The 15,547-nt window shown below is 47.7% G+C and overlaps 1 protein-coding gene across 1 annotated transcript in view; it reads right to left on the bottom strand.

Annotated features, from left to right (window-relative positions):
* The window catches only part of ZFHX4 (zinc finger homeobox 4), a 190,943-nt gene extending 186,165 nt beyond the window's left edge, over positions 1–4,778 (bottom strand). The window contains 1 exon segment of the mRNA XM_080646986.1: positions 4,702–4,778. The gene's annotated coding sequence lies outside the window, so the exon portion shown is untranslated.
* Positions 4,779–15,547: the final 10,769 nt, after the last annotated feature.

Raw genomic sequence — 15,547 nt, 5'->3', positions numbered from 1 at the left:
CCCACCTTCTAAAGTGTCTGAACACTTCAGATATTTTAACCACCCTAATTATGACTAAAGACGACCATTTAGTGGCCTGATCATGTTGTTAACTGACAACCAGCTACAGCCCTCCGTAGCGACAAGAGAAAACCCTTCTGCAAATGTTTCCAAGACTGAACACACACTACTTGCCCACTTTTAAAAAGACTTCTCTCTAAATGAAATACATCCACAAGGCAACAAGAGATGAGTGAAATCCTAAGAAAATAAGTCCTTATCCTCCGGTGCTATCCCCTCCCAACCACAAAAGCTGATGGGCCACCTACAACATTCAACATTGCCAAAGTCACAATACACAAATCTTTCTCAAGGGAAGTGTGCCACCAACTCAGACAGCGGTGGACAGCCAATAGAGGGTGAGACACACTAGGTATTCCATCATTAGCTAAGTTAAATATCCACACTGTACTACTGGCCATTTCTAAAAGAACTGTTTTTGCCAGCAAAGCGCTGGGAATTCCTGGCACCCAATAGCCAATATTTGACCAGCCTAGCTGTTTCTGAAAATTCTTCAACACACAAACCTGTTTATCATCCTCTGGTTACACCGGTGTCATACATATTACTTCCCCATGATGATGGAAGCTCGGGCATCTTAGAAAGTTGCTGAAATCTGAGCCCCTGCTTGTTTTCTCAAGTCTTGGACAAACATAACTTTAGAGAGAGCAGAGCATAGGCGTAAAGAAAGAGGAGACTGCATTTTCATCTTCCTTTCATCTTAGTCATTCAGTCAGCCATTCAGGACCCCATTCAATGGAGCTTTTCATTATGCAAAAAAATGCTAATCCTTTTCCGATGCTTTCACACTTGTATAAACCCCCATTCCTTCAGCTGAAAAGCAATTATATCAGTTTACCTTTCTGTCAAAAACAGGATTAATATTCCAATAACAGAATCTCCTTTCTCTCTCTATCTTTTTTGCTTTAGGAAATGAGAGAATATTAGTACAGGCATTCTGAGAACAAGAATACATTATTTTAAATATGGTGATGTTAACCACGGATGGGTGGGAAAAGGAGACTAATCAGAAGAAGACAAAGCCGTTCAGTTACAACAGAAACTCTTTCCTGGGACAGAACTGACCTTCCCTCTGCAGCTGCCCAGAGAGTGAGACTCACTCTGGTCTATTAATCAGAAACAAATTATGAAAGAATGTCGCTGGACTGGTTGACACTATCCCATCTTGGGAGAGTCAGGAGTAGCCTAGTAACAATGTCCTCTTCATCGGTAATGAACAGCCATGACAAATGGGGCAGAGCAACTATTTATTTGCATATGCAAATTCTCACACAGGGGAAACATGTACAAACAAGTGTCATTGTAAGGTGGATTAGGCAAACAACGCTTTCTTTTTTAGGACATTCTGCAGCCCAGAACATTAGTCAGCACAATTAAACCAGTCTCCATGGAGACTAATGAAATTTCACCATGGTATGAGTTAAATTAGATAGCTAGTTATGTGTTTCCACAATCCAACTTGCAAGCCATTATGGTTTCAGAACAATACAGCAATTGTGCCTAGCTGATCTTTGCCAGCTCAACAAGCTCCTAAGTTGACAATTTGCATATGTTAATATAATTAAGCACTAATTACATGAAACTTGTACATATTCACAGGCACTTTCCCTGGGTGCTTTTCAGTTTGAACCTTGGCCAAGTCTTTAACCCTTAGAATAGTCTTAGAGGAAAAAAAACTCTGCCTGTGGGTACAGCCCCTAGGCAGACACAGAAAGGCTCCTCATTTATAAGCACAAAGCTTAACCTGGCTTCTCATATTTCCAGCAACAATGACAGAAAATATTTGGTGAGTGTGCTAGGGACCAGGGATAAAGAAAAAGGGGGGAGAGGAGATGCATTAGTCTTTAAAGACTCATAACGAGTATCTTCTCATAGGCAGGCAATGACATTCATTTCAAGAAAATGTTAAGGAAGGATTTGCTCTCACTGACAATGTCGAACCTTGGGAGATGAAAATGGTTTGACAACAGCAAAAATAGCAAGTAGAAAAGGAAGAAGGAGCCAGCAGCACCTAATGAGCTTTACATAAATATATGCAGAGGCAATTAAGCAATGTTAATTACTATGACAGCAGTTAATTGAATATAATTAGATATTTTAAGCCACTGAATAAATCACAGTTAAGATTAATTTTATTGAGATTAATTGTAAATAAGGATAGATTAGCTCTGTGTTTTGACAGGCATAAAAAGTAGTACTGCAAATTAAGCAGGAGCATGGCCACCAGTCCAAAAATCATATATTATTTTAATGTCACACCTCAGAATCATCTCCTCAATAAACATGACTTTTCAAACCCAAACAGACAGGAATCTTGAAGAAAAACAAACAGCTTGCAGAGATTAAAGAGCCTTTTGTCCTTTTTCATGTGCATTTCTTTTAACAGACTAAATTAAGCGAGTCTGGTGTACGTTTTTGAGGAAGGAACATTTCACACTGAATGGAAAAAATGTTCTATCACATATGAAATTCGTGCAGCTGTGCGGAACTTGGTCCAGATGGTTTTAGACTATAAAACACCACCAAATGATAGACAGTAGGCCTTCCCAAGATTATGCGATAAAGTCACAATCTTTTATTTTGACCTCCTAAAGCTCTGCTTTGGTATTATTTCCAACCAAATCACCTCTTTTCTTTCGCAATTGTGTCTCCAAGAGGGTTCCAAGGAACATTGTGCCTACTGAGTGCTGGAAATCCGTGTAAAAGGAATGGAAGGCCTCCTTACACAGACAGCAGCTAAGTCACTCAGCCACAAATGCAGTGATAGCTATGACAACACCATATGCAGATGACAACTCTTGAGTATGACCCTGACAAACAATGGTGTCTCGAAATATTTCTTAGGAAAATACTGCTAAGTGAAAATCCCTCCCAAATACTTTCACACCCAGCTAATCCATGTCTGTCTTTAAGAAAATGAACGCAGTCCTCAAGAATGCTGAACAAATCACTAATAAGAAAGGCACTTCAATTGATTTTGAAATAAATCAATAGGTGATTAACATAATATTTTTAAAGCAGCCGCATGTATACATATATATATGTGTGTAACAGAAACATATATATTATGTTTCCAATACCTCGTAGCTCTTAATAGAACCAGGGCTTTATGCCACTGAGTTGCTTCACAACTTCTTTAGGGTGTCCTTAGTCTTTATAAGGAAAATCCTAAAATGGTCTGTGAAACAAGACTAGGACAAGCCATTCTGCAGTGAAAGATTTTAAATCATCCAGCCTCTTCTAATAGACTTGAGACTTATTGAGGTAGAAACCATAAAAAATGAAGAAGGGAAATTTAATCCCTGAAATATTGATTTGCACATTAATATCATATAGGCAGAGGGCAATTTGGCTTCGTGGAAATGACACATTGTCGACCCTTGGTGAAGTCAGAGCCAATCTAACTGCTGAACATGTCTGAATCTCAAGAGTTATTAAGGGCCTCCCTTCTTGCCTTTATGACTTTTCTTCAGCCTACCAATGCAATCTTAAATGTATTATCTTTAAGAAATAATTGTAAAACCTCAGGGGTTTTCCAGTTAATGGAAGGGAGGCCAAACCACATCAGATTCTGAAATGCAACATTAAACCCTTGCAATCAACAAAAGCACCTCAATTCTCATCCATCCAGGGCAGGATCTAATATTGTTATTAAAGATAATCAAATTTCATTGTGTAAATTTAGGTTCATGGTCAGAATGGAAGTAGTAAATTCTGCAATATTAAACAGCGATTTTCTCAGCCTGCTTTATGTTTTCCTTGCTGGTGCAGCATCTTTTCAAATAATTCTATTAGCTCCAAATTAATAAACAGACTTGAGCTCATCTGCTAAAAATGGCAAAAGATGACAATATAGCTGAACAGGTTTCCTTCGGTTTTAACTTTAAGTGGCAACTTTCACTTCCCAGACCCAGAGTCCATTCTCCCTGTCTGACCCCACGGTTGGGGGCTGTGGCTTTGACTTACACAGCTGGTCTACCTGACCTTTCTTTGTTCCTTAGGTACATTTCACTTTTCAGATTTATGGTATTTCCCTCATATTTCATTGACTATATCTTCACTGCCTTAAAATGAAAACACTTCAGTATCAGCTTACTTTTTCAAATCCAAAAGCAACCAGCCACTGAATAAACACACTATGATGCTCTCTCCCCAGTTTCTGCCATAAATATGAAAACTGTTTTTTTTTTAAATAACTGTATAAACCTTATGATCCCCAAACTGAAGCCAGGTGGAAGAGGTTAAAACAGCTGGCTAACCATCTTTTATTTTTGTGTGCCTTCCTGCTGATTGAAACCACAAACGTTGAAAACTATCAAATATTCCCTTAAGGATTTCTTTTTTTTTTTTAGAAGAGGAAGGAAAAAGGAAAACCTTCATTTTCTCCAGTATGCTGCTCCGTGGAGAAGAAAAACTCTAAATCACAATCAGTTACAGAAGTAGTGAAATAATCACGAATATCTCCTTTCTGTTGTATCTAAACCATCATTTCCAACAGCTAGGCACAGTTGTTTTTATTCTTCAGTTAGAGAAGAGAACAGAGAAATGAAAGGAAAGAAGGAAGGAGAGTCGGAGCCCGCTGGCAGTTTTGCCAGGAAACAGAAAGTAAACAGGTGTTGACGGCACCGCGGTGTTACATACCCGGGCTGTGTGTGTGCATGGCTCTCAATGGAAGCGATCGATGCCCGTGTCACTGTCGCGTCCCAATCGCAGCCAAGTCTCAGCCTTAATCTAAGCAACACCCGAAAAGGCAGCGGCAGCCGCAGCCTCTCCCTGACTCTTCCATCCATCCACCCAACTAAAAATATAATACTACATAGGAGCTTTAGGCACCCCACGTTTATAGGGATCAAGCCACTGAAAATCCTGGAGAACACAATAAAAAAAAAAAAAACCTGTCTCTTGTCTCTCTGCTTCCTCTCTCTTCCTCTCTCCTCTCTCTGCTCTCTCTGTCTCTCCTTTTGCCATCTACATGATCCTTGATTAAACATGGAACAGAGTTAATAAAAAAGGGGGGGGGGGAAGGACCCAAGGAGAGGAAATGCAACTGTCAGAAATCGGGACCGCCAGATTTCCTGGTGAACCTGCCTGTGTCTGAGTCAGTGTCAATCCACCATCTTCCGCCAGTGAACTTGTCTTTGGGTTTTTGTTTGGTTGGGGGGGGGGGGGGGCTTGTTGCTGTTGTGTGTGTGTGTGCGCTTTCTTTTGGAAGGGGGGAGGGGAAGGCAAGGTGGGGGCTGGCGGTGGGGGGTGCAGGGAGAACGTGCGTCTGTGTTGAGTGTGAGTGTGTGTGTGTGAGTGTGTGTGTGTGTGTGAGTGTGTGTGTGTGTGTGTGTGTGTGTGTGCAGGGGTCGGCGTGGGGGGGTCGGTGTGCGCGATCTGAACCTATGGTACCTACAAGGAGGGTGTCTCACCGAACGGTAGCTAAGACCTCACCGGAACCGCGCGGAAGTGAGGAGTCGCGGCCAAAGGCGGCCGCGGGAGCCCGGTCTCCGGGCCGGACCCCAGCCCCAGCGCCGACAGGAGCCCCCCGCCCGGATCGCAGGTAACAAAGAAATACACGCCAGCGCACCGTCCTCTGCGGGGTGGGGGCCAGGAGGGGAAGCCCTCTGTAACTTGGGCATCGGTGGAGAAAGTTTATACGATCCATGAGAAATTTTATTATTATTTTCTTTTCCGATAGAAAGAATGGGGGTGGGGGAGGGAGACAGAAGTAGAGGGAAGGCGAAGACCCGACGCGTTCCGGCCCCTGTGCCTCGCTCGGCTCCCGGCCGGAAGGCGCACTTGATGCCGGAGAGGCGAAGGAGGTGAAGTTCGTTCGCAGACCTGGAACCCCTTTGGGGGGGCCGGGGAAGAAATCAGTTCTCACAGCAGCCACAGCCCCCACCCCACCCCACCCCACCCCCTACACACACACCTTGCCCTTTGCCAGAAAGGGAAAGATTCTGGACCCCGAGCCGCGGGCATCTATGCTCTGGTCTAACGCGCACCCGGCAGTCCAAGCGCCCGTGAGCGGCGGCCGCGTCCCGGTGGGTCCCTGGCCCGGAGGCCCGGCGATCCGCCTCCTAACGGACCTGCCTTCCGTGCGCCGGCGCCCCAGTCCGCCCGCCCGCAGGCAGCAGCCCCGGGCCGCGCCCGCCGCCGCTGCTCGGCGCGTTGTCTCCCCGCCGCCCCGGCCCGGCCGCGTCCCGGCCTCCGAGCCCCCGCCCAGGGCGCGCCGACCCCGGGCCTCCGCCGCGCGGGCGCTGGCGCCCTTCACGGCGCTCGAGCAAGGGAAGGGGGTGGTGGCAGGAGGAAGAAATCCAGACTGAATAAGGGGTGGGGGGAGCAGGGAGAGGGGCTCCGACCCCACCGCCCAACGTCCAAACTTTCGGAGGACGGGTGCGCAGGAAAAGGCATGGCGACCGGGGCGCGGGGCGAGCGGGGACCCCCGGCAGTGGCTGCGCCGCCGCGAGCTGACAGCCTCCCGCGCCACCAGAAAGCCCGGGCTCGCGGTGCAGACAGAACCCGAAAACACAGGAAAAAGGAGAGCCAACTGCTCGGCCAAACACGGGATCCGCCACTTAATCCAAAAGTTAAATCCCCCAAAACGTAGCCCCCCGAAGAAAGTGGGAAATCAGGCCCCTCCGGGTCCCCTCCCTCCCTCCGCGGAGCAAGTCCTGCAGCCAAAAAAGGGGGAAAGAGACAGAAAAGGGGGGCAGAGCGGAAGGGATGGTCGGGATGCGGGGACGTGAGCGGGAGCGAGCGAGCCGGGGGCAGAGGGAGAGGCGGAGAGGGAGAGAGAGCGAGCGAAATATCAAAGATTGTGCAAGATCAGGCTGGAAAGATAATCGATACTCGACCTAAATTTAACACAAACTACTCAATAAAAGTTAAAGAAAAAACTTACTTTCCATTTCCCCTGCAGTTCCTACGCGATCTTCGCCTCTTTTTTGTTTTGCTTTTATTTTACTTACAGCTGATCACATCCAAGTAAAACCAGAGGGTTCATTAAAAAAAAAATAAAAATAAAAAAATAAAAAAATAATCCTCGAACTTTATTGGGTGAAAATAAAAACGCTGGAGCAGAAAGTGGGGGGCATGGAGCGGTCCTCGGGGGTCCGGGAGGAGTTAAAGCATGTGCCCACCGCGGTCTCGCTGTTTGGTTGTGAAGGGGTTGGGAAAAGGAGGAAAGGAAATGAAAATCCGATATGTCTTTATTCTGCTAATTATTATCGTTTTAGCCCTGTTTAAAAAAATGGCTGATTAAGTTGAGTGCGCATGTCTTTGTGTGTCTATTCCCGATATGCACTCTGGGAATGAGAGAGGAGAGCGAGGGAGAGGGAGAGGGAGAGGGGGGAGAGAGAGGTGTAATTAGTGAGGTGATCAACATTCCCCAGACTGCAAATGACACGCAGCCCGGACTCGGAGCAGCCGGGAGCCTCGCGGCTTCCAGGGCTCGGAGCGCGGCGGCGGGAGCCCGGGACTCGGCGACCGCGGAGAGGGCAGGGACGGGGACCTCGGGGCTCGCACCCCACGCGCCCCTGCGCGCGCTATTCCCAAACTTCATTAGACACACACACACACACACACACACACACACACACACACACTCACACACTCACACACACACTCACACACTCTCTCACACACACTCAGCAAGGGGGGGGGGGGAGGGTCAAACCTAAACACCGCCAAAGCACTGCCCTTTAACCACTCCATTTTCTTCTTTTTAATTTTAATGAGCAAAGTCATTATTAGCGGACCAGAGATTTGTTTACTAGGGAGCTTTCAGCAGAAATGTGAGTTAGGGCCATGGAGGGGTTTGCTCTGCCTAGTGGATTCAGCTGTGTACAAGCACGCAGGTCAATGGCGAAGAGCGGGGCCTGGACCGATATGCAGATGTATGTAAATGAAGGGTGCCTGGCTGTGTGCGAAGCCTGCTCTGCCCAGCCGCTTTCACACGAGGAATCGCACTCCGCATCTGCAGGCACGCTCTTTAAACGTCTGTCTTTCGCGTGCACACGCAGGGGAGAAAAACCCAGGGCAGGGAAGATGGAAGCGGTTAGTTTAGTCAAAGTAAACTTTCTAATGAGAAGAAGTGATGATTGCAAGGGTGAGAGAGGGGTACAGTTGGTTCTAACCTTTATGGAATATTTTTGAATATTTTATCAGAATTGCATAAGTTCAATGTAATGGCTTTAAGAAGACTTAGGAAAAAACCTTTCATCTTGCGAGTCTGTTGAATTATCTTTCTCGAAGCACGTTATGATGAATTTTAAAAATCCCACTACAGATCTCATTAGAATGAAATATACTTGGTCTTTTCTGGTGCAAAATTTAAGGTGGCTGATTCTCATTTGAAAATCTAATTATCTCTTCCCAATATTACAGATGTGAATATGAGTGACACTTTCATTAAAAGATAATTAACTAAAACTAGGAATAGACATACTTTTAAATACCCCCTGATATATACTCAGATATATATACTCAGATAGCATCTTGATACACTGCTATACCACAGGTCACAAGGAGACACCACCTATGCAATATTTCAAAAATAGGAATTCTACAGAGAAGGCGAGAGGAACAAATCAAACAAGCTAAAAACAGGAAATACTTGCAATGTCCAGCTTCCTGGACAGGTGAGGCTTCGGCTGCTCTGGGGTTGACAGGCCTTTGAAGTTCTGGTTCGCCAGGATCTGCTTCAAAACCTTGTCTTAGGCCTTAAGCACCAAATCTACCAAATACCACCAGAAAGGTTTATCACACAAGCACTAGGGACAACAGAGGCTGCAAACCTGCACCCTTCTGGCCTGCAACCTTGTGTGATCAGGGAGCATGTGGAAAATCCTAGGACTGCTGCAAATGGGGTTAAACAACCCCCGCCCCCCAATACACCTGGAGGATAAAAGCGGAGTCCTGGGTATAGCAGACCCAGACCCAGGTCAAGAAAGCTGGCTGCCTGTGGCAGCTGGCTCAGGTGCCAGGGCAAGTCCCGAGGCTGGCAGTGGGGAATAAAACCCAGACATGGTCTTTATTAAGAGAAAAAAGCAGAGCACCACCTTAGGATCTGGAGTCTGTGGATGTACCAGTGCCTTAGAACCAGGGCTACTAAACGTTAGCAGAAAGCAAAGTACGTCGTCTCCAAGGACTCCATTCCATTTCAAATTTGCTGGGAAGAAATCTGCTCAAACTGGACAGCTTTCTAAGATTTTAAGTTACTTTGTCTACAGCCCCACTTTTACACTGTATCACCCACCGTGTGTTGCAGTGTCTGACTGCATCTCACTGGGCTTCATCCATGTGCCTTCAGAAACATACATGCCCACGAGGGTAACATTTAAATTCTCTGTAACTTGCAAGTGAAGAAGGTGTTTATGTAGCGTTACTGTTTACTGAAAAACACCCCAGAGAGCAAAAAATTTGGCTTAAAAAAAAACCCCACTATTTGAGGTGTGTGTATGGGGAAGGGAGTGGGGGCTTTTAAAGAGACTGAGGGGAAATGAAGGCAGGGAAACTTTCAGGTTCAAATCAGAAAAGATCAAGCCCTTTGCGGGAGAAGGCTCCATGTACAAGCTCACTGATGGAAAAACCATTTCCTGCGATTTCAGACGGGCAAATGCGTGTGATGAAGGAAACACCTGAGAACAATAAGTCTGTTTCAGGCTCAGGTGAAGAAAGGGGTCTATTTCTGGCAGGGAAGAAGAGGGAAATGGTGATCATTTCGTTTTCAAGTTCTCCTTTATTTCTTTTGCCTCTTTCTCCCTGAAACATCATCAATAACATTACTGTCATTAATGTCAAAACACCAAACGTCAAATCAGGAAAACCATTTAAAAAATTTGGTGGCTATTTTTTCTCCTCTTCGCCCCCCCTCTTGAAAAATACGGCTGTGTGTGTGTGTGTGTGTGTGTGTGTGTGTGTGTGTAGTGGGGCAGCGGTTATTGAATTCTGAGTAAGAAAACAAAAGGAAGGAGGATTTGTAAGTGGGGCGCCCACTTTTGCAATCCCTTCTGCTAGCAAGTATTCCCCTCCTAGCGTATCTGTGTTTTCTTTTTAATCATCTCTTTCTGGTCCTCTCTTCCCTCTTTCCTAAGAAGAGAAGCCAGGGTGAGGGTCAGGGTTAATGGGCTGAGCGGAAGGGGCAGAGGAGGACTAACCCCGAGTCAAGAGTTTCCTCTAGGGCTCGGCCTGGGTGCGCGCCCGCGCGGGAGGGAGCCGGGGCCGGGGCAGGGCGGCGCGGGCTGGGCCCGGAGGCGCGGAGCGCGGCGCCGCGGGCAGGGGCGCGGCGAGGCGGGCGAGCCCGAGCCCGGCCCGCGGGCTGCTCCAGGGCACCGGCGCGATCCACCCGGCCTGACCGGGCTGCACCGCGGGCCCTCGCTCCGGGAAACCCAGCTGCTCCTCTCGGGTCCCGGCGGACCTCTTGCCGTCAACCTTTGACCCTGTCCCTCCTCCCAATCCCGCTGTCCCTAAACTCTGCGCGAACCCGCCGCCGCCCTCCCGGAACGCTGGGCTACTTTTTATTTCAAAGTGAAACGAGCCGAGGCGTCCCTGCGGCACCGAGAACTTTCCGCAGACCCTCTGCCGCGCTTTCCGGGGCTGCCCCAGCCCAGCCAAGCCCACTCCGGAGCTCTCGGACCCTGCACCGAGCGCTGAGTGAGGCGAGAACCCAGAAGGGACACCAGGTGGTTAGGTGTTGAGTGTTGGGAGCAAGAAGTAATTAACATTGAGACAAAAGGTAATTTCCACTTCCAGACTTTTCCTTGGCGTGTTTTATTTCCCAAATCTACGCCGTGACACTCCGGGCTTTGCAGTAGGTTTGCTGAGTCTCTAGCTGTCTGCCCCGCTCCCCGGTTCACTAAGGGATACCCCTGTCCCCTGGCCCCACGTGCCGCCAGCTCCAGACCCACCCCAGCCCGAGGGGAAAGGGTGCCCCGTCTTGGGACCGTGCTCCCGGGGTGTCCAGCGGTGCCCAGGTTGAAAGGAGGGGTTCCAGGGTTTCCGCGTCAGGCACCCTTCCCATCACCCGGACGCTTGCAGGTCCTCAGCCACCCGCCCCTTCCCCCCGCCGGTGCTGGGTCTTCTCCGCCCGCCCGGGGCTACTTAACCAAGTCAGTCCTGAACTAACGGTTGTGGTTAACTCAGCAGCTCCTTCCCAAACACACTTCAGCCTGGGACCGAGGTCTGTCATTGGTGTGAGTGGGGAGGGGAGAAGGTGGGGGGCATGGACGCCTGCGAGGGGGAGACGCGAAGTGGACAGTGGGTCGGAAAGAGCAGGGCTTCTTTGGGAAGGCGTCACCAACACATTCTATTTACAAGGAAATAATTCAACAGACCGTCTGGGAGGGAGAGCAGGTCTCATTACCATGGAAAAAATAAAAAGGCACGTTTTCCTGAGAACTAAGGAAAGTGGGTATTTAAAATAGGACCTCACACCAGAGCGGACACTCACTGTGATGGTGAGAGTGAACTAGATGAGCTGAAATTCAGGAGGGAAAGACATTTTGAGTGAGTGTGAGTGTGAGTGTGAGTGTGTGTGTGTGTGTGTGTGCAGTGTTTGTGGGCAGTCAGACCCGCCTTTCGCGAGCTTCCTCCCCTCCCCCAACCTGGCTCTTATCTCCTTTGTGGTCTGTTTGTTTTTGTGTTTTTTTTTAATCATAAAAATGTCCCCCTCCTCCTCCCGGGTCTCTATTTCTGTACTTCCATATCCCTGTATATGTCTCTTCCTACAGCCCACTTATTTGCTTTAACTTCAGACTAAATCGGTTTTACCGTTTTGTTTTGTTTTCCTGGAGGTTTGACCTGTTTTTAAGTGTGTGTTGGGGGGTGGGGTAGGCATTATGTAAAGTTAGACACAGGTAAGGTGAGGAAGGGGAGGGGAGGAGTCCTAGAGGGTCTGAGGAGGGAGTTGGGGAGGGGGAGGGGACGGGAAGAGGGGGAGAGGAGTCAGACGCCCTCTGGCCTTTCAGAGGTCAGGGCTCAGACGGCGCTTTGACCTCCTTTCCCTCTAGGCAACCAGCCCAGTGTTTATAAACAAAGTCAAGCAGGACTGTTCACAAGCACTCCGCAGCTCGTATGCAAATTAATGGGGACTCCTGATCGCCACTGCCCACCCCCCCCCCCCAACACACAGACACACACATTCTCACCAGCCAAACCCAGGATCCAAAGCACACCCTTCTCAAAAGACAAGGAGATATTTCCAGCAAGAGTATCCAACAAACATTTTGCATTCCGTCTAGGGAAGAGCTCTAAGAGACAACCATGCAGATGGGAAAAGACAGACAAGTGTGTGTGTGTGTGGTGGGAGGGGGGGGGAGGAGGAACGGTGATTTCATTGAAGAGAAGATAAAGTTGTGATCTTTTAAGACCTAAAACATCTATATCCAGTCAGTGGAATGCTGCACAATGCACTAAACTCCGGCCACCAAATAGACTTCTTTTTAAACAGGACACTACAGTCATCCAAACATTCACATTTCCAAGACAAAAGTGCAGATCTTGATAGCTGAAGAAAAGCCACCTCCTCAGCATGTAAGGACCCTCAGTTTTAGATACAACAGCACCATTAAATCCCACAGCTCACCAACAGCCCATCTGATCTAAGTTATAAAATGTATCATTTAAATCCATCTTTAATTACAAAACGCAGCTTAGCAGAAACTAAATGAATCAAACATCTTGAAACAAATAGTGTTTACCAAGGTATAGAAATGATAGCTTTACATTATATTGTAATCAAAACTGCATTTCAGGAATAAATTACAAGATAGGCAAAAAAAAAAGTGAAAGCAAAACAAGAATAATAATAAAATGAATTAAATGATTTCCAAACTTTTGCTGTAAAATGATTTTCAGTGAAAGTCTAAGAGAACAAGCTTAAAGGAAATATACCTCAGAGGGAACAGATCCTCTTCTTTCCTTCTTTGTCTATCAGTCAGCCCCCTGTTAAAGCATATGGAAAATGTTTTCAAAATGCCCAGATTTGGCACACTGTCATTGCAAAGAGAGGAGCGCAGTGATGCTGTTAGAGAAAATGGGAAATAAATTCAGGATTGGGTGCTGCCTCCTTCAATGCGGATTTATCTAAGTTTAATTTAATATTCCGCAATCACTGGATGATCACATATAATTCACCAAGATTTTAAAGGGCTTTATTTAAATTCCTTGAGCAACAAGAGAATAAAATTTAAACCGTTGCACCTATTGCTTATAATTTTTATTTTTCTATTAGAAGAACTTTTAAGTGGCAGTTTCTAATAAAAGAGAAAAACGATAAAGGTTTTGGTTTTTTGAGGAGAGAATGCCCAAGGAAAGCATTAGCTTTATTAAAATCACCCTGAACATAAAATCAAAAAGCACAAAATGGTTGTTTGTAAAACACTAAACCTTTAATCGATTTTATTGGCATTCCGATCGATTAGATAAACGGAAATCTATAGCAAACATCAAAGCATTTAAAACATTTTCTCTATCTCATTTATAAACAAAACTTTTCTTTTCAACAGAAAAAAATGATTATCAAACGACTAACAGGAAATTCTTCAGATATCAAATTACGATAATAAAATTATTTCCACATGGAAAGGGATAATGACAATGATGATAGTAATTACAATAATGAATAATTCAACAACCTTTTGACGTGTGTGGAAGAACCTCGAGCAGAAACTGCTCTTGAAGGGGGACTACTTTAAAATAAATACTTTATTTTGAAAGGAAATATTTCTTAGAGACACTCAAGGGGATTAGCTTAGGTGTGGCTGTCGGACTCCTGTTAATTTCCCTGCAGTTTGCAAAAGAGTCAATTTCCTTGCAAACGTCTTCCTTCCAAATTGAGTTACTTCCTATCAGCAGAAATTAATATGCAAATGTCAGGGCGCCCTATCAGGTTTACAAACTTGTGACTAGACCTGTCTTCTTATTCTAAAGTGTGATTCCCAAATTTTGGAGGGGAGGGGGCGGGAATCCGCTTCCCAAACCTGACTGTGAAGGCAGGTTTTATCTTTGGAGTGAGGGGAACACTGTATTTGGAGATGGGAAAACTGCTGTCCGGAGACACGCAGCCACAGAGCTCAGCGCATTCTGGCTCACAAGAAGAAAGTGTTGCTGTAACGGGCATTTATGTTTATTTGTTAAAGAAAATCGGTGAGGGAGGCTGTAGAGTAGTTGGCGAGGCGTGTGTTTGGGACTCCTGGGGGACCCGGCAGGCTGAACCAGCAGCCCCTCTTCTTGCCGGGAAAGTCCCGAGCGGGGCGCGGGCTGCGGGGCACCTGGTGTCCAGCTCCGGGTGCTGCCCGCGGCGCCCTCGTCCACCGCCCTCGTCGTTGCCATCGCGGCCCCACTGGCCCTGGGTCCCGGCAGGGGCTCCTTCCAGTGGCCTGTGGCTGCCTTCCCACGCCTTCCCTCGGCAGCACACACCTGGTTCTCCCCCCTTTCCGACGGACTCTTGTCCCTTCTTCCTTCCTTCCCGCTGCAGGTCTGAACTTCTGTACTTCTTTGCCCGCGACCAGAGCCTCCCTCTACGGAATTTCTGTCTTCTCGGCGCATCGCCGGGTCCTTCCTACCGGCCCCTCCCCCAGCCCGGTTCTGCCTTTTCTTTAGCACCCGGGTCCTCTTCCCCACGCACTGCTGTCATGTTCTCCAGACATTCCAGAGAGTTCTCCTCGCGCCAGAACGCGCTCTTGCCTCCTCCTCCTCCCTGTGGGTTGGGGCGGGAGGGGGTGGATTTCGAGCTGAACTCCCAGGGGTTTTATTCTATTCTTTTAACAGCTTTACTTTCCCTTTTCTTCTTTGCGTAACCTTCACCTACCTACTAATTTATACCAGAAGCGGCTCTTTCCCTTTCCTGCGCGGTTTACTGTTTCCGTCGGGGCTGAGCGCAGGCACCGCTGCGCCTCCCAGCCAACTACTCCCATCTACTCGCTGGCCGGCTAATGCACTTTCTCTTCTCCAGTAAGTTAGTTTCCAGGACCTAAAGTTCCCCGGGTAGCGCCCCTTCATTTGCCAAATTACTTTGTTGGCCGATGAAGGGTGGGGCGCGGGGCGAAGTGGATCACCCACCCAAGTCCCTTTTAACACGCTTTCCTCCCATCACACACCTGCCCTGGTCGTGTCTGGTGTGAGTGGTAACAAATCCTGGCAGGCTTCCCCTCCTGGTGCATGCTGATCGCTAAGGAATTTCTCCTCTGGGTCCCAGTGGTCAGCATCCCCCCCGCTCCCCACCGACCCCCTTCTCTCCCCACTTCAGTGCAGCCCCGGCTGCGGGCTGCGGGAGGGGAGCGTGGTCCTAAGACCTCGGCTTCTGGCTTCTGGTTTCTCCCTGCTGCAGCTGCCACTGAAATTCGCTGTGGCCGCTGCCTCTTCCCGCTTTAATCCCAGACCTCCAGTCATTGGGCAGCTCCTCAGAGGCAAGAAGTCAACACCATGGCAACCCGACAAGCCTATCAAATCACCGGCTGGCGTGACCGCAGCAGCGCTGCAGACAGGAGTGGGCTGGGCA

This window comes from Plecotus auritus, assembly GCF_963455305.1.
Source record: "Plecotus auritus genome assembly, chromosome: 11".
Taxonomy (NCBI): domain Eukaryota; kingdom Metazoa; phylum Chordata; class Mammalia; order Chiroptera; family Vespertilionidae; genus Plecotus; species Plecotus auritus.
Note: the sequence above shows the minus strand (reverse complement) of the source record. Positions and strands in the feature narration are given on the sequence as shown.